Here is a 19,867-nt window from a genome sequence, read left to right on the forward strand (position 1 = left end):
ATAAATGTAGAATACCTTTATATTCTAGTTAGGTTTTTACGCTTTACTTTTTGTGTTTTCTGGACCTTCTGAGCGGTTTTTATAGATAATCATATCAATGTTATTCAGTTGAGGTGTTTTCTATTTCTGTAGTTCTTGTTGTTTCCTCTAGATGTCCTTAGTGGTCCTTTTTAATGTATTTAAATGTGCTCTGTATTAGTATTTAACTTAACTGTACTTTTTTCTCAGTCATTCTCCCAGTTCATGTTTATTTGTTTCTTAGTACTCCTCTTCTCAAAATGCCATCTATTGTACCATTCTTTGCTTGGTTACAATTTTGGATTTTGTTATCAAAATATCAATGTTTTGATCCAAGAATTTTTAATGAATTTCTTACAAAACAACAGTATGGAGTTTATGCATCATGCATAAACACATTAATGCAACATCTGAATGATCCCTCTCTAATTATAGAGATTGGAGTATCTGGATCCACTTTGATGCAGAGAAGCAAAGGGTTGTTGCTTTTGGTTCCAAGAAAATAAGGTTGAATGTCAATCACCTTAACTAAAACTCCATCCATCTTCTCCAACCCACTGTATCTGTCAGGTGTCATGGGTCATGGTGTCATGGGTCTAAAGCAGATTATAGGTGAAAGGTCGGGTACACCCTGGACAGGTTGCCAGTCTGTTCCATGGCCGAAATAGACACTATGGGGCTAAAGACTATAGGGAAAGCAATGACCAGATGGATGTTTTATAAAACTGGCTTTGTTCCTAAACTGGAATTATTTGCCTAAATCTATTATTATTTGGATTTCATAAAGTGACTGGCTCTGAGTTTTACTCAGTTACTATAGCAATTGACCCAGTGAACTTAATATTGGTTAGAACCAGGGTTAGAGTCAATTTAGTCTCAATGTAAATACCCTTAAAATCTGTAAGGACACTAAAGCCATGACACAGAAGTGCATCAGTAAGCACCATAATAAGTGCTGTCCAAATACTACCACCAGTCAAGAAGTAGCTAGGACCAGTAAGGACTTTGCTCCCCAGTGACCTCCTGATATTCCTAGCCACTGCTAGGAGCTGTACTCCTTTGGTTGACAGGACATACAGGCATAATCCACCTCATGTAGTTAAACAATAATGCATTTCATCACTTGTACTATGTATGACTAATGCTAATGTCCTGAACTTGACTTGCTTGATTTCTATGTTCATCAGTTTTGAATATTCTGAGCTCTATACATGCAGCACCTTTAGCAACATCTTAAATTGAAGGAAAATATTTCAGGCAATGCTTTGTATACAATTTTATACAATTACCTTTAAAAATTCAGATTATTTAGGGTATATCTATATATATTTTAAATAATCAGTAATTTGATTATCAGTTTAACTTGATAAAGTTTTTCTCTAGTGATATAAAATGTATACTCTCATGTTTCTATAGAGGGACACTGTACAGATTACCCTAGGAGAGCAGCTGAATAGTCTTCATTGTGTTAATCATGTACAGTTACTGAGGCAAAGGAATGAATATATAACTATGCATTTGTCCACACTGTTATCCAAATGTTTATTCTCTCTAAATAGATTCAGTTCTGCTGTAGAAAGCCTTAGTTTATCTTTACATGTGCTGTAGCTCATATCCTTCATACTGCACTGCTTATCTCTATCCTTTACATATCTTTGTTGCTTTATCAAGCTGTTCTTCTCTCTCTGAAGCTGACAACAGCCATAAATGGAGCAGGCTGTTGTTGCGGTGTATCTGGAAACTAAATTACTCCTGACTGCAGGGTTGCCTTGCTAGTGAAGATCCCGCCCCCACTGAGATACTATTTTATTGTAAAAAGAAAAGGAATAAATGCAAATTGAACTGACCCTACCTGAATAGATCAGTTACAGATGGAAAACAGGCATTAAATGGCCTGGAACCCCCTTCCTTGCTCAGTCCATAGGCTGAAACAGCATTGAAAGACCTCTACCTTACCCAAAGGCACAAGGATGCTATCAGGTGAACTCCAACAAAAGACAGCTGAGCTGAGGGGAAACAAGTAGACCCATCAAGCTCTCCACCTCACCCTGCGTGTTATTCAACAGGAGAAGTATACCATCAACAGAGTACCTGAACATTTTGCATTGTTCTAGACTGACGTGGATAGAGCTGTATGCAGCAAAAATAGCATAGCCACCTTTTTTAGAGAAGTGGTCAGTGCGTTTGGGATTCCTCAGAAAACGCACGCATCCCTTCTTCAACACACCTGAAACAAATGAACGATTAATGGCCGGACCTCTGCTAAACTTACAGACATGCCAATGAGGTAATTGTTTGCAAAAGCATACAGAAGCTGCTGCAAAGTGCCACTTGAGGAGCGACATTGCCCACACCTGTTAGAGCAACTGACTTATGGAATGACAGCTCTAATTTAAAGATAGCTTTCAAACTGAAACATTAATCGCATTTTGTTAAACATTTATATAATGAGTTAAATTGTTAATTGGTCAGTCCTAAATAAGGTGTATGTTTTCAAAAATCAAATAACAAGACAAATTGTCTATGATGTTTTCTTTAAAAGTCTAAATATTCAAAGCACCATATGCTAGTTATACCATATAATTAAAAAAAGGTTGTAAAGGTGGTTTTGCGTTAAACAAAGGGAAATGAAATCAACTAAACGTGTCAACATGGGACATTTCTTTCTTTCATTTGCATTTTCTTTCATTGTCTTGTTCCTCTTAGTCACTGTCTGGCTGTTTCACAACTAAAATTATTCTAAAAGCATGAATTTACTGAAACAGTTCCACTTTAACATTATTTGGGAGAAAAAAAAAGAACTAATACTGAGAATATTAATTTTTAAAGTTAGTTTTTAGAAAACACATCTTTGCGTTGTTGTGATTTTATGTTCTATTCAATTCCCAGCCTGATACTTTAAGATGTTTATTGCCCTACCTGGGAGGGGTGGGAAATATCTTATTCAATCAGATATTATTTCGGGTGTTATCTATTGTTTATGAACACACACCCTACTAGCTTTGTGTTTGAACAATAAATGAAAGAGTGATTCGAGCACTAATCATGAACAAACAGTTAATTCTGCACATACATGGAATAAATTCACCACAACCTTTGTTAAAAATATATACGTTTATTATCAAAAATCTTTCAGCTCCAAGTCAAACATATTTCGTCTAGTTTAACACTCTTAACTAAAACTAGTGAAACTCAACTAATCTACACTACTATGTATAAAGAGGAAGGGGAAACCTGGTTGAAAACCATAGTACAGTTTAAGGTACATTTTGTGTTTGAAAACCAAAATTTATCTGGAAGAATTTGGGATATGATCAAATTAGCTTTTCACTAATTTAGAGAAATTTAAATGTTTTCAGACCAATTCACAATGCAAATCAATGAGGTGAATAAACATTATTTGGCCAAATAATGTTTTATTAATTAATTGCCTAATCAAGAACCAATAACCTTTAGTCAAATTATTCTTTACCCTCTTTGAAATGGCTAGTAGCAAATAGATATCAGGATTCCACTAAATGACTCTCGGTCATACTTGGTAATTGGTAAATGCAATGAGCATATGAGGAACACATGAACACCAATGTTATATCAGTGTTTAACCCTTAGTGAAATAAAGCTTGTCTAAGCTTCAACAACAGCTCAAAAATGTTTCTAAAAACACATGAAATGATCAATATCATCAAAAGACATATTGTCTGTTCTGTCCCTAATTATGCCAGACCTGCAAACCTTTTTGTCCATGTCCATTGGAAGGCTTGAGGTTCATCCAGCAGCTTAGCAGGCAGCTAACAGCAAGGCAGCCTCTCTCTGTCTCAGTGGGTCACAGTAGAGGTCCTCTTTGTCTTAGTGGCTTATCAAGTCAGGCTTTCTAATCCAGTCTGGCTTTGTAAGTTCTGAAACACAATAGAAATGTGTTGCAAAAGTTCTGTTTTGCAGGAGTTTGGTTTTGACCTATCCTTGATGATGGAGATTTGGGTCCCCTTGGTCTTGGATCCCCATCTTGACGGAGATCCCGCCGAAGCGGACCCAAGCTTCAAGGGTAAGAGAGCAGGAAAAGAGAGAGAATCCTATGTTGTCTGTGCTTTTCTCTGCCCTCACACAGAGGGGGCTGGCAAGTCACACCTCTGGAAGTTGCTGTGACTGCTTTTTGAGGCATTGGCTGAAAAGGGGGGGTTGCAGAGATTCCACAGCTGTTTATTTACGAAAGCTGTGGCTTCTTATCTGCTCATCATGTCAAGATGGAATATGGACGCTGGTTCCTAATGTCCAAAAACCATGATCATGGCATAACAGGGTTAAACTACTAGTTCTGACATTCAAAACCCAGAGTGCAGACCAGGAAGCAGAGTCAAAGTTTAGCACACTTCCCTGCAGCTTACCCAGTGTCTGCACTATGACCAAATTCAAATAAATTAGAAAATAATCAAAAAATAAAACGATTAAATGTGGTTTATTTAACATAAACCCTTTTCTTCAAAAGGTCTGTTTGTTAATGACTTGATTTGTGATAATCAAGTTGATTTAGGTTGTCTTACAGAAACGTGGCTGCAGGAAGAGGATTATGTGAGCATAAATGAGATAACTTCCTCTAGTTATTTAAATGTTCACATACCCAGAAATTCTGGGCAAGGAGGAGGAGTGGCAACAATCTTTCAGTCTTACTTACAGATTACTCCAAAGTCAGTAATAAATTAAACTTTTTTGAACAGGTAACCCTTAGTTTACCTCATCCAAATTGCAAAGCAACAAAACCTCTTTGCATCATCTACCAAGTCCTTACTCTGAATTTTAAGATGAGTTTTCTGGATTCCTATCTTATTTGTTGTTAAATACTAACAAGGCAATTATAGTGGGGGATTTTAACATCCATGCTGACACTGAAGGTGATAGCTAAAATGCATCCTTTGTTGCTATCTTAGTCTCTATTAGCTTAGTTTAAAATGTGAATAGTCCCACACATTCTCATCTTATACTTTGGAGCTTGTGCTGACATATGGCACTGAATGCAAAGGAATAGTAGTACCTCCTCATAACCCTGCCCTCTCTGACCATGATTTAATAACTGAGTTCTCCTCCCCCAAAATAAGTTTTCACTTTATCAGATAATCATCTGATAATGCAGATATATATTTTAAAGAATTTGTTCTCTCTCTCCTTTATATCACTGAACAATACTGCAGAGGAAAACCTTTAATCTTTTCCCCTTCACAAATTGATGATTTTGATTATGGGGTTACGAGTTCCCTGTGTAATGCCTTGGACAACATGGCCCCATGGAAAAATAAAAACTTTAATAATAGAAAACTATTTATTTAGGATAATAGCCTCCTCTCCTGTGGAACCAACTGCCAGTTTTAGTCATTGAGGCAGACACCCTGTCTACTTTTAAGCGTAGGCTTAAAACTTTCCTTTTTGATAAAGCTTATAGTTAGAGTGGCTCAGGTTATCCTGAGCTACCTCTGGTGATGCTGCTATAGGCTTAGACTGCTGGAGGACATATGGACCCCTTTTCACCATTCCCCTTTATTCTATATCTATTCTCTCATTCTGTAATATTTGTTAGTTTAATTTCTAACATTATGCTCTCTCTGCTTTTTCTCATTATAGTAGCTTCATCTGATCTGTTCCTGTTTTTGCTCACCATCACACCAAATATCAGCTTTGCTACTGCCATCACACCTTTGATTAAAGATGATGGAGCTTGGCCTTTTTTTCAGTGTATTTCTGTTTCTCTAACTGTGACTAACTCCATGTGCTCTCTTTCACCCTCTGCCATGGGAGCTGGTTCGGAACTTGTTTTCCTGGCTGTGTGTTTCCTGGATGGGGCCGCCTTCGGAGCTGTTTGGCAGTTGCCTTTTATTTGCCTGCCTTCTGTATGTCTGCTTCTGTCTCCTTGACCCCCAATTGTCCACGGCAGATGGTCGCTCGCACTGAGCCTGGTTCGCTCTGTTGTTGAGTCAATGAGTCAATAAAATTAGATGGTTTTCTTTAAATAATAAACTTTGAATCAGTCTGACTGTATGATGTGTTTGAATTGTCTCTGTAAAGTGCCTTGAGATGACATATGTTGTGAATTGGTGCTATATAAATAAACATAATTGAATGTAATTAATATAGATCAAAAAATACATTTTCTCATTTAGAAACTACAACTAGAAATAAACATTATATTGACTGTTAGTCAAGTCTTACCAAAGAAAAATCTTTATGATAAAATATAAAGAAAGCAAAATTGTTTTTGCACATGACAGATTACAATCAGCACACAATCAGAAAGATACCACCCCCACAATAAAGACTACTGTATAACCATAAATAGAAGAAGAAGTTCTGTGAGGAAATAAACCACAAGAAAACATTATTTAAACCATTAATTGCTTTGAATATGAATTTAGCAATCTCAACGACCATTTTGTCTCTTTATCAAGAAAACACTAAACCAGAGATGTTTCTGTGTCTTTTGTAACAAACTGTCAAGTAATTAGGACTTTAATAAAATGATTATTACAAAGGCTTGCAACCTCAATAATAATATTATAAAGGAAAACAAGTCATAACAGGAAATGTTTCTGGGACAAGTTTCGATGCTCTAGATATGCTGTTTACAGTAATTGATACACAGATAATAGTCCAATAATATTTTCCAAAATCTCAGTTCATCATTAGTCCAATTAGAAATGGGTCTATGCATGAGCATTATTTATTATTTTACAATTTCGAATGTTCTGCGTAAGACAGAGCTGAATACACAAAATAATTTACACCACATTATTATTAAGTCTTATCATTAAACAAACTTTTAAGGGTTTACCTAAAGTGGGCATCAACACTGTTAGAAAGTATTTACAAAGATTTCGCAGAACAAGCATCTATAAAATGATAAGAGTCCAGTTTAAGGTAACTTTTCAGATTCTTGCAAGCTCTTCTGATGATCACTGTGGTTGAGTTGTTAATAATAATCTAACTCGCGGAGCGCAATCGTTTTCTTGCCCTGCAAAAAAAAAAAAAAAACACAAAGAACATTTTTTTATTTGAGAAAGAAAACCCTCTGAAATTGCATCCAAGTTTTAATGATTCAGATAAAGATTATTTATTAACAGTGTATTAGGTTCTACCTGATTTCCTTTGGATTTTTTACTTTTCTTCAATTTGAAACAGACACAGCAAATTATCAGCACAATCAGGATGAAAATACCCATGGCAATACAGGATATGACCAGGATTTTTTGTGTGTTTTCTGTGGAAAAACATAGGAATGAAAAATTTCATTAAACCAACATCTTTACACAGATTGGTTTGTTTTTTCTTAGGCAGTGGACACTAGAAAATACACTAATATCCTGTAAGTGGTTTTCATACATGATTTGACTTTTCTTTTCGTCATCAACCTGATGAGAAATCACCAAGGCTGGCAGTGATGGTAAAATGGCTTTCTTTAGAGTACATGATTATATGTTAGTCATACATATTTTTAACAGAAAATAATAATTAGTCAAAAAATAAATCCTAACCCATTTTTAAACAGTTTAATGAGAAAATAAAATTCCAACACTGTATATTGTTACAGCGGCTTACACAAGGTTGTATCTCCTGTCATACATTGCATGCTTGGAGGAGAAAATTTGATCAATGTGTATTCGTAAATAGAAAAACAAGAGTTTTTAGTGTAGAAGGTGTTTGGACATTTATGTTAGTATTAGATATTATCATGCAGGACTGTACACTTACAAAATTATTTCACCCTTAATTTCAAGAATTATCTAATTCTATGACAACAAATTCCCATTCACCTTTTTTTTTAGATTATTTTAATATAAAACTATTAACTGAACCATATGCATATTTATTTGTATAATAAACTTATTTTTCAAAACTCATAATCATCAGGCTTAGGTATTAGTGTTAATATAGTACAAGTACTCAAAATCAATATAAATAAGTGAAATTATTTCAAATACATAAAGTCTATTGTTTGAAATGCATAAATTTTATGCTGATTATTCTGCAATTAAAACTAAATAAACTTTGTTTTTGAAATAACTCCAGACAGTAGTATTTAATTTAATTAAATATACTTTATTAAAACTAATTGTATAACCCTAACAATTATTATTTATATCATTCATTATTTTAAATAAATAAGCAAATATAAAAATACATTTTATGCATCATATAAGGTTTATTTAATAATTTTGTGTTAAAATTATCTAAAAAGAAATTAATGGAGATTTGTTATGTAATAAAATTCTATAAATATAAAATTCAGATGAAATATTTTTGTGAGAGTCTTTAGCTTTCAATGTTTATTTAAAGTTATGCATCTCAGCATGGTCCTTTTACAGGAATAGAAAGGAAAGCAATGGAATGAGACCATGCGCGGCTCTAGACACGGGCCAACCGGGGCCAGTGCCCCTGTAAATCATGTCCTGATCCCTGTTACGGCTCCTGTACTGAAGACACAATACTCAAAGAAATTCTAATGAATGTATGCGTGGGAACAGACAGGGTAACTGATAGGTCTTTTGGATCTATTTCATTTTATTTCTTTAAAAATTCTGTTTACTATTTATTTAAAAACAATAAGGTGATAGCTTCAGTGGTATTTAGATATTATCCCAGTTTTCAACTGCTGCATGTTTTTTAAAAAACAAAAAAATTCTAAATTTTTACAGCTTTTTTTGTTTTTCTTGAGTTCTAATTCAGATTTGATAGAAAATGGTCATTTTAACTTAAATTAAGTAAAAAAAAGGTAAAATTGCTATATTATTCGTGTATATTGATCCAATAAGTCATAGAATTTTAATTAAACCTAATTGAATAGAAATTTCATGCAGTTCATGCACCTATCTTAATATATTTGAATCCCTTGCCCTGTTTTATATTTCATGATTCTCTTTGCCCCCATGATAAAACGCTGGCCCCTCCTGGCTCCCTCGTACATTTGGCCTACCGCCACTGAATGAGACAATGACAGAAAAACCAATCTGTCCATGGGCGTAGGTTTACATAGGGACCATAGGTACATGACACTACCAAAATTTTGGACCAATCTACTTGTCCCTACCAATAATTGGTTATGAATAACACGTTAATAATTTACAATATAGCGTTCTTGCAGCAGTGATTTGGATGTTTTCTAGCCCGTGTGTCCGTGTGTGCTTGGAGCGAGGAATAAAAACTTTATTCACTTCAACTCTTACTTCAATTAATATCAGACTATGAAACTAGTCCCAGTTAAAAAACTATTTATGCTAAAACAGGCAAAAGCTGCAGATTGCAGTTCTGTAAAGAAGCAGGAGAGAGTATTTTGATTGGTGGAACCAACGTTAGCGTCTCAAAATAATATTTAATTTTGAAGTATAATACGTTATATCAACACAACCCTTTTCTTTTTTAAATCTAAATAATCTGAGTCAAAAAGAAGTTCTGAAGACTCTTGGAACAATAGACAAGCAAAGAGTGTAAGCTATCAAAAATTCTGATTCTTAGAGACAGCCGACTTAAAAACTAAATGTGAGGGTTTCCGTTTTATCAATACTTCGTTGCTATTTACTGTTTTCATTTTTTGACGACCCTTTGAGGCAGTTTAGGTATAAACAGCAGGTTTTCTTTTACTATTATAGAGTAAAACAATATGAGATGACAGCTAAACATCTATGTTTTGTTTTCAAAGATTAAATAGGGTTCCACATAATAGTCCTATTTAATTTAATATTTCTACTTCTAGAAATAGGAAAAGACAATTAAAAACAGTTTTATTTTACATAGATTTCCACACAGTCCATGAGTAAATTAGCAGAAACATTAGTGTCTGGTGAAAATGCTTGAATCCGGCTATTTATTTAGGATATTATTACTTTTTTTATATATATGTTAAAAGTGATTTTATATTTGAATAAACTTAGGCTCATTCTTAGTGTGCTTCCTATGTATTATGTAAGAAATGTGTTTACAATGTTACGATAATATTAAGGCTGCAACTAACAATTATTTTGCAAATCGATTAATCTGTCAATTATTTTTTTTTAATGATCGATTAATAATCAGATAGCAAAAGGTTCCTTAAAGAAGATTTTTTTTATTAAACCAGGTGAAACTGAAATGTTTCGTCTTGAGGAGTGATGGATGGAGAATATTGAGACAACAGACAACATTTTTATTTTTTTGTTATCTTAAATGCAAAATTTATTTTTTTTTTATTTATTTTGATATAATTATTGAGTCGCTCTATCAGTTCAAAATATGTTTTACCATCTTTATACTCCAGTTAAATATTACTCATTTACTAAATTTGTGACGATTATTTGAACAATCGATTAATCACAATTAATCTGATGAATTTTTCAGCCCTATATAAAATACATGGAATGTAACAACTTGTAAAAGGAAAGTTAATATTTTAAATACTCAGTGTCAGTTCCTCTTCTAGTTCTAGTGCACATGTAAATACAAAACATTTATTTGCTATTTAAAGATAACAGTGCGTTTTACTCATGTTTACCTTTGCAAAAGTCTATATCTACAAAAGAAAATAATGGATAAATCCACATATAACAGACATATTAAGACTATACTTGGTTAAATAGGCACGTATTTACCTTCTGTCGCTGGTCAGTTCAAATGCAACCATTTTCAAAATGGAAAAAAGTCCTAATTCCACATTTATCAGAACCAGTTATGCTTTGAACATTGATTGGCAGCTTCTAGTGTGTGTAGTGCTTATAAAATCTATATAAATGTAGCAGGAAATGCTGCTTTTCTCTTTAAGCCTAATGCACCCTGATGGTCATGTCAAGCATAAAAAAAGAATTCCGTGAAAGTTCAATATCAGCATAAAAAAAGAACAAGCATATTTTTGTAAAGGACCAATGAAATCAGACCAAGGAAACTTACCAAGAATACCAATAGTGTCCCTACCAAAGTTGAAATCAAACTACACCCTTGAATATGTCTGCATGATTTGATTGAATTGCCTTGAGATGATGTGTTTGGATTAAAGAGTGATTGAGAAGATCCCCTGCAAGATTATCTAACTTTGAGTTTAACTATGATGATTGATGAAGATGAATGATACACTATATTGCCAAAAGTATTTGCTCACCCATCCAAATTATTGGAATCAGGTGTTCCAATCACTTCCATGGCCACAGGTGTATAAATTCAAGCACCTAGGCATGCAGACTGTTTTTACAAACATTTGTGAAAGAATGGGTCGCTCTCAGGAGCTCAGTGAATTCCAGCGTGGAACTGTGATAGGATGCCACCTGTGCAACAAATCCAGTCGTGAAATTTCCTCGCTCCTAAATATTCCACAGTCAACTGTCAGCTGTATTATAAGAAAATGGAAGTGTTTGGGAACGACAGCAACTCAGCCACGAAGTGGTAGGCCACGTAAACTGACGGAGCGGGGTCAGCGGATGCTGACGCGCATAGTGCGAAGAGGTCGCCAACTTTCTGCAGAGTCAATCACTACAGACCTCCAAACTTCATGTGGCCTTCAGATTAGCTCAAGAACAGTGCGCAGAGAGCTTCATGGAATGGGTTTCCATGGTCGAGCAGCTGCATCCAAGCCATACATCACCAAGTGCAATGCAAAGCGTCGGATGCGGTGGTGTAAAGCACGCCGCCACTGGACTCTAGAGCAGTGGAGACGCGTTCTCTGGAGTGACGAATCGCGCTTCTCCATCTGGCAATCTGATGGACGGGTCTGGGTTTGGCGGTTGCCAGGAGAACGGTACTTGTCTGACTGCATTGTGCCAAGTGTAAAGTTTGGTGGAGGGGGGATTATGGTGTGGGGTTGTTTTTCAGGAGCTGGGCTTGGCCCCTTAGTTCCAGTGAAAGGAACTCTGAATGCTTCAGCATACCAAGACATTTTGGACAATTCCATGCTCCCAACTTTGTGGGAACAGTTTGGAGCTGGCCCCTTCCTCTTCCAACATGACTGTGCACCAGTGCACAAAGCAAGGTCCATAAAGACATGGATGACAGAGTCTGGTGTGGATGAACTTGACTGGCCTGCACAGAGTCCTGACCTCAACCCGATAGAACACCTTTGGGATGAATTAGAGCGGAGACTGAGAGCCAGGCCTTCTCGTCCAACATCAGTGTGCGACCTCACAAATGCGCTTCTGGAAGAATGGTCAAAAATTCCCATAAACACACTCCTAAACCTTGTGGACAGCCTTCCCAGAAGAGTTGAAGCTGTTCTAGCTGCAAAGGGTGGACCGACGTCATATTGAACCCTATGGATTAGGAACGGGATGTCACTTAAGCTCATATGTGAGTCAAGGCAGGTGAGCAAATACTTTTGGCAATATAGTGTATGTTGTTATGATAAATGCATATTGCTCCTTTTAATTGAAATCTCATAACAAAGCAATCCTGTTGAAATGTATGCAAACATGCAACGTTTAATGATGGACATGTAGAACTATTTTAACACTAACAACTAAATAAAAACAAAACAACACAGCATGGTCTTCTATGGGAGAAGAGAAGAATGTGTACAACCAGATTAGATGCATACAAAGACCAATAGCCCTAAGACCAATTACAGATGTCCGCCATGCTCAAGTGGACCCCATTTCACAGACAAGTGAAGGCACGGGCTTTGTCCTAAAGCACTGATGATGATGAACTGCACAAAATGTATCATTCTTTTCTTCATTGTCACCTGGAAAAACCTATCCATTGTTTTTTTTATAAAATGAGTGATGAGCATTTGCAATTGAGTTGCCACCATAATAGAAAATCTAACCCCATAAAAATTCATCCAGTTGTATTTACATTAAAATTACTGTGTCAGTTTGTCCAATGTAATATTCAGTGCACAAAATGTTCCATTCAGTGATCTTGAAATGATAAATATTTGTTTGTAATGAGCTTATGAAAGTTGCAATGTAAAATCAATAAAATCCAGTTTAAAGTGACACGAGCAACGCAAAGGACCAAATAATACAACAAAATTGATTTGATTTTCATCAAAATAAACATTAATATGTTTATTATTTTGGTTTTGTTTATACCTTTATGGGTAACATATCCTGGGAGATAAAACTTATAGCATCTTAAATTTAAAATACATCTACATTTTGCATTTTGAGTGTGGGAGTATTTGTTTCACTTCCTAAAGAGAGTATTGATTTTAAATTTTTTTTTTTTTTACTTTTTCTCCATTTCTACCAGTAATAGGGTTAACAGTATGCAAAGCCAGAATAGTCCCTGTGTCTAACAGGAAATATTTCAGGCACAAATTTAGATGCCTTAGATATGATGATAACAAGCCATACGCTAGTATAGAAAATACCTTATCTTACAACATTCTTTGGTGCACAAGAAGTGTCTAATTATGTATGCTGATTTAATTTCTTTGAACAGAATTAGTTAATTATTTGAAATGTTTGTTCTAAGAGATAACTTGGAAAACACTTATTGCAGGTGTAGCTACAGTACATGCAACCTAAGCTGAACAAAACAAAATGATCCAACAGTCCCAGGCTTAAACTTTGCATCATAAACTAAGGAACATAAGTATAGAGTGCTTCACACCCAAACTCAAATCTGCCATGAAAGACTGTTAAACCATAGCCTGTTCCTGTGACAGAACCACACCTATCTGCACAGATACAAGATTTCACAGCTTTGAGTAGTCCAAATTAACACTTACAGATTTGTAGGGTACAAAATAAAGTATAAGGAGTAGCTGGGATAAATGTAGTGGATTCAAATTTGCTTTACACATTTATTGGAAAGTAATTTCCTAAATACTGAAAATAAGAAGCAGACTTTAAACAACAAAAGGCATAAGCCAAGGAAAAGAAGTTGCAGAAGTTTAAACTTGCCTTGAACTTGAAGCCTGAAACTCATTACATTCACTCGCTTTCCGTTTTCATCATATCTCTCCACAGTGTATTGACCCGTATCCGTCCTCTCTACGTTGATGATCTTGAGCATCCCAGTAGTGATTGTGAATTCTGTTCTGTTTTTATATGCATCAAATATATTAACACTTGTTTTCTTCAAAGAAATAATTCCTTGACCATCCTTTAAAAATTTTATCTTGTAATTTTTAGTTGCATTGGTCAGTAACTTGATGTGCACAGATCCTCCAACAACAGGAAAGCATGAGGATATATTCTGGGTGGCATCACAGTTAGTATCAGGGGCTGAAAGAAATGCTGTGAATGAAGCATTTGAATAGCATGTAAATTATCTAGCATATTTAACAAGACACATTTTTTAAGCTCTAAGACTTACCATGACTTCCTCCAGCAAATAACAGTAGAAGAATGATCTGCCCCATGCTTCCCTCTTATCTAGTTGAACCTGTTTGTTGCGAACACCCTGGAGTATAATCTTATAAGACCTGGCCTGAAACCCAGCTATCATAATGTGACACATACTGACAGGAACTGCAAAAGGTGGGGCTTCCTAATGCTTAAAAGGAAGGAAATGCATTTTCAACTGTATCACTTCTTCTTGAAAAAGAACAAAACTTTTTGGCCTCATGCCATTGTCACCTGCTTTTAAGAAATGCTCTCTACATGTCGAGATGTCTCTTCCCTCTTTGCATTATTTGAGCTGGATCCATGATGACAACATTCTAACCACATATTGCCAATGCATTTTGGATTTTCACATTGTTCACTTCACTAAAAAAGAGGAAGTATGACAAATGAATCTACATATCTGATAAGATGAGGCAAATACAATGTACAAAACTACTCAGATATATATTATACACAGTACAGTGTTACATAGGAAAGAGGCAACCATGTGGGTTAGAGGCTATGCCAGTGTAATTTCAGTTTGTGGTTTTGCTCTCAATATTTCTGACTGAGGTGGGTGGTTGCAGCACAGGAAAAGAGGAGTTTTTTACTCCATCAACTTAGAACTCAGGCACTGTTGCATTAAGGTTAAAGGTAACAACTTGATAAGTCACAGGTGGAGTGCAAATGCCAAACTTTTGAAAAACACACAAAAAAGATAAGTATCTCCCACATCATATTTCTGACACCACAATGTTTAACAGTGGGTGTATTGGGTTGATAAAAAGTTTCTGTCCATTACAATGAACAGATTCCATGTTCTACTGGGTGTTAAGAGAGACCGCAAAAAAAAAAAAGAAAGATAAGGTGCAAAGGCATGAAGATGGAGGTAATGTTGATAATAAGAGTTCTAAATAATTATATGGTTTTCTCAATCTCAATTGCAATCAACAAAAGAAAAAGAAAATAAAACATAACCGGGCTTTATGCAACATCATGGTTTGTTGAATCGCAGAAAATAATCCCTCTTCTTCCAAGAATGGCTTTCTGTCTCCTAATTTAGCTATATAGATCAGAATTCTAGAATACTATAATAACTGATATACTCAGTGACGTGCGGTCAGGGGAGGCAGGTGAGGCAGTGCCTCACCAGCCATCATGGAAAGAAAGAAAATATATAATCATAAAGTAATTTAAATTGTTATATTCATCCGGTGGTTTGTACTAAAAAATATTCATTTTTCATGTAGCTTCACCAATTTCGATTTTTATTTGTTCAAAATCGCTGAATTTTCTTATTTTCCCATTCAAATGCTTGGAAGCGATGCCGGTGAGGCAGCAGCGAGCTCTGCCTCACCTTGGATTGCGCAACCCCTGGCTCTGCGCTGGCTGCAAAGCGGAGAGAGCATGTTGCTGTACGGCGTCAATAAAATGGTTTAAACAAATGTAATATGTGAACTTATTTCTAATAATTTGGCTTATGTATATAATGTACAGAGCTTTTTGTCACCAACTGTGTTTGTGTAACGTGTTTCGTGTAATGAGCGATTATAAACGGCAGAGAACAAGTTCGAGGTGAGGCAGGCAGTTCTCTTGCCTCATGGCAGGGGGTGCTCAAGAGACTGAAAACATAAGGCAGGAACAGGACGGATCAAGGAAGGCTTTCTTCCCTGGCAGTGATCTCCATTGAGACAGAGAGACTTTTAAAACTGAAGGAAGATAAGGAGGACTTCTATTCATTTATAAGTAAAGGTAAGACAGTAATAACATTTATTTTGTTTTGTTTTTTAAGGAAATGTGTGTTTTGTGAGCTACAGTTTGTATGTGTAAGGATGCAGAAGTGAAACATAACCTGTAAACTGCTGTCAATCTATGCATCTATTTGCAAATCTGATTCTGATGACGTCAGTGCCTCACCAGCTATGAACCTCACCGCACGTCACTGGATATACTAATCATGTCACCAGATTTTCCCACTCAATGATCTCTGTAGCTCCCCCTGGGTAACCATAGGCCTCCTGGGTAACTTTTGAGTTCCTATGGACTGCAAAGTGTTGATTAATCTGCAGTTGCACTTTACTCTATTGCATCGGAATCCTGCCAAAAGTCCACATGTGTTATTAATACCCATATGAACAGTTTTATTTATAACACAGACGTGTAAGCTACTCTCCATGCATATTTTGAATGTTCTGTGAGGGCAGATTTAAAACTATGAGGCAGAGGTGGGAAATGTGGAGCCATCAAGTAATCTCTATGTCATGTATTTTTTTATTGTTCTGTACTTACAATTTAATTAATGTGCAGATCAAAAGCCAAAAAATAGCTGCCGGAAGTAGCATAGGATCCCATTTCTGGGCTAGATCAGGCACAGATCAGTAATAAAACAGAAAGAATTTAAAGGCAATTCTCAGAAAATAAATGATTGACCTTTTATACTTTGAACTTTAGTACGCTTATTATTGTTAGGTACAGAAAAAAAATATTTCTGTTATTTTATAAAGTACAATTGAGGGCGACCTGGATGTATTACTAGTTACACATGTGCACATGAGCTGGTGGTACAGATCCTCCTACCGGTACGGTCTAGTAGTGACACCAGTCAAATTGACAAATAGTTTCTGTTAGCTCAACTGAAACAGGAAGACAGTTTACCCTGCTTACCTTGGCTAAAAAGTAGCGTAAAAAAGCCTAAAAAGTAGCCAATCACAAATGGGTTGTTTATTCTGGTGGGTAATGCCCTCGAGGTGACAAAATTTGACAGAAGCAAGCAGAAAAAGAGCCACACACAGGAAGAAGGGAGGCTGCATGCGTGGAAATCAAACCATACAGGTGCATAGAAGGAACATATATCAGGGTCCCGTGGTACTCTATTTTCACATGAAATACATTAAACATGGTAGTTTAAGAGCATCTGTATAAAGGAAAGCTGCTCATAGGAGTATTTATTCTGGGTTGGTGCACTTCTGCCTGAATCTTGACACCATATTACCCTTTTGTATGTATTTAATATGGTCCTTAATGATGTTTTTTGTTCACTGATTTTCTTACTGCCACAAAATTACACAAGTGGAAACTATTTAAAGATTTGGCTGCATTTAGTTGTTTAACTTTGACACACATGACCAGTGGCAAATTAAAAGTACAGCCACACAGCCCTACCACATACAGTTGCAAACATTTCAGCTACGTGAGATGGAGTGTGGTGTGACCTGTCAGGAAGGTGGTTTGGCGATACACTAACACAGGTAAAAAATAGCATTACAAGCTGCATCGTGACAGCTGGTTGTACTGGTGTACTGAAACCAAAAGATTTGTGGTGTTGAGTATGTTAAAATAAACACATTTTCTTTGTACTCTGCTGATTGTACTGCAATCTGTTTAAAAATGTTTTAATTTCAGTTCAGTTTACTATATAGTACCAATTCACAAACCATCTCAAGGCATTTTACAGAGACATTTCAATCAGATTATACTGTCAGATTGGTACAAAGGTTTTATATATAGAAGAAAAACAAGCTGCATCTAGACATTGACTTGCAGGACACACTCCTGCAGACTGACCATGTGGCAGCAGAAGTTTTTCTCTGAAATGTTGTTGACTCTATAGCTATACCTCACATTAAGCATGCAGTGGCAGTGGGGAAGAAAATCTACACTCCAAAGCCAGAAGCTGAAATACAAATGGAACAGAGGAGCACTGATCAATAAACACCTTGTATGTTAGAAAAGATAACATAAACTAGCCCAACAGGTTGATCTGTGTAGGAAAGAAACAGTTAAGCAGAAGGGCTCTGACATAGTTTTCTTATCAAACGGATGAAATAAAGTGCATGCAGTTAGTCACAGTAAAAGCTGAGCTCATAGCAATTTCTAGGAGAGAATCAGGACTAAACACTAGAAAAACAGGCCCAATTTAGCAGAACCCAATAGCAGAAAAAACTGTAGAGATGGCCCAGGATTACCCGAGTCACTTTACGTTTTTAAAGCTATTCTTAAAAGTAGACAGGTTTTCTGCATCATGGATTAAAATATGTATTAATTTAGTAATCAGAAACATATCTCAAAAGAAAAAGTGAACGCCCCTTTTTTCATTTGAAGTCCACTGCTGTAATTCTGAGTGGCTCTAATTGAAAATTCCATTGAAATAGTTAAATAAATAGATGCCATAATTATTGCATAACACTATCAATATCCACGTTTAAATATTAATAGTTATAGCTAATTTGACTTATTGTAAATAGTTAAATATATTTGTTGGAAGCACATATTTTTTCTGTATCTCATTTTATACCCACTTTTAGAAATACGAAAAAGGACTTAAAGCTGTCTGTAATTATACCTGCCCTCTGTCCACATGTGCTCTCCTGCTCTGTCCTCCTCATCAAACCTACAGTGTTTGACAAGGTTCTCATGTTGCAACAACTTCTCCCTGTTTTCCCACAAAAATCACATTTTGCATTTTGGCTCTTTGTACAGCTAAACTAACTACTCATTCTTACATGATCTATTCTCTAGGTTTGAGCAGCACATCATGATTTGCGTGGAATTACTTACTGACACATTACATACTTTCAAGTCTTTATAAAAAGTAAAGGCCATTTTCTTGTCAATATGCATTGCCCAAAATAACTGCACTATCAAACATTTGAAATTTTTATTTAGAAATATATTTTAGTGCTGAAGCCTCCTCTATCTGAGGTATCGATATTTTAGCATCGCTTCACACATTACGGTATGTAATGGCCAGCTCAAGTGGTAAGTCACCCGTCTTGCAAACAAGAAGCCTGGGTTCCTATCCAGGCTGGGGTGGTTGAGCTTCCAGTGTGGGTTTCTTAGGCAAGACCCTTCACACTAATGCTTGCTTTTGGGAAGTGATGGCCAAGTGGTTAAGGCATAGAGCTTGGGGTCATGAGGTTCTGAGTTCAAGCCTCAATCCCATGGCCCGCCACTCTGTGTCCCTTAACCCCCACAATGGCAGCCCACATCTCCCCAAGGGGGTGGATTAAGTGCAGAGAGTTAATTTCTGTGCTCTTTACTTGTGACAGTGTAATGACAACAAAAAATGCTTATTTAAGATAAATTCAAAATGTGACGTATGAGTGTTTGCAGTGTCCTGAGAAAAAACTGTGCAATACATAAGTATTTAGACCATGAAGTACTTTGAACACGACGTGTGTTTAGGTATGACTAGTGGAGAATCAATGCAGTGTCAAGTATTAATATTTGCAATGGTCCATTAAGGACATTGGTACTTAGTTTATTTAAGTACTAAAGTCATTGAAGGGGAAAAGATAGAAAGTGCTCAGAAGATCCTGGTGGGACCGAATGCAAGGTTCAGAAGTAATTTACTGGAGTGCTTTAATGTTTTAGCTCTAACAGGGATTGTTTTAGCTCTAACATTGGAATATAATCTTAAAGGTAGCTCTCATACTGTATAGGTTTCAATAACAAATAAGCAAAAATAATAAGCAAAGCAAATAAGAACTAATGAAGGGTTACATGGCCTCAGCATTCAGTCCTTGTTAATAAGGACTGTTTATGAACTCAAACATGTACAGAGAAGAATAAAACAAAAA

This window comes from Cyprinodon tularosa, unplaced genomic scaffold (assembly GCF_016077235.1).
Source record: "Cyprinodon tularosa strain WSP-4 unplaced genomic scaffold, ASM1607723v1 ctg129, whole genome shotgun sequence".
NCBI lineage: Eukaryota > Metazoa > Chordata > Actinopteri > Cyprinodontiformes > Cyprinodontidae > Cyprinodon > Cyprinodon tularosa.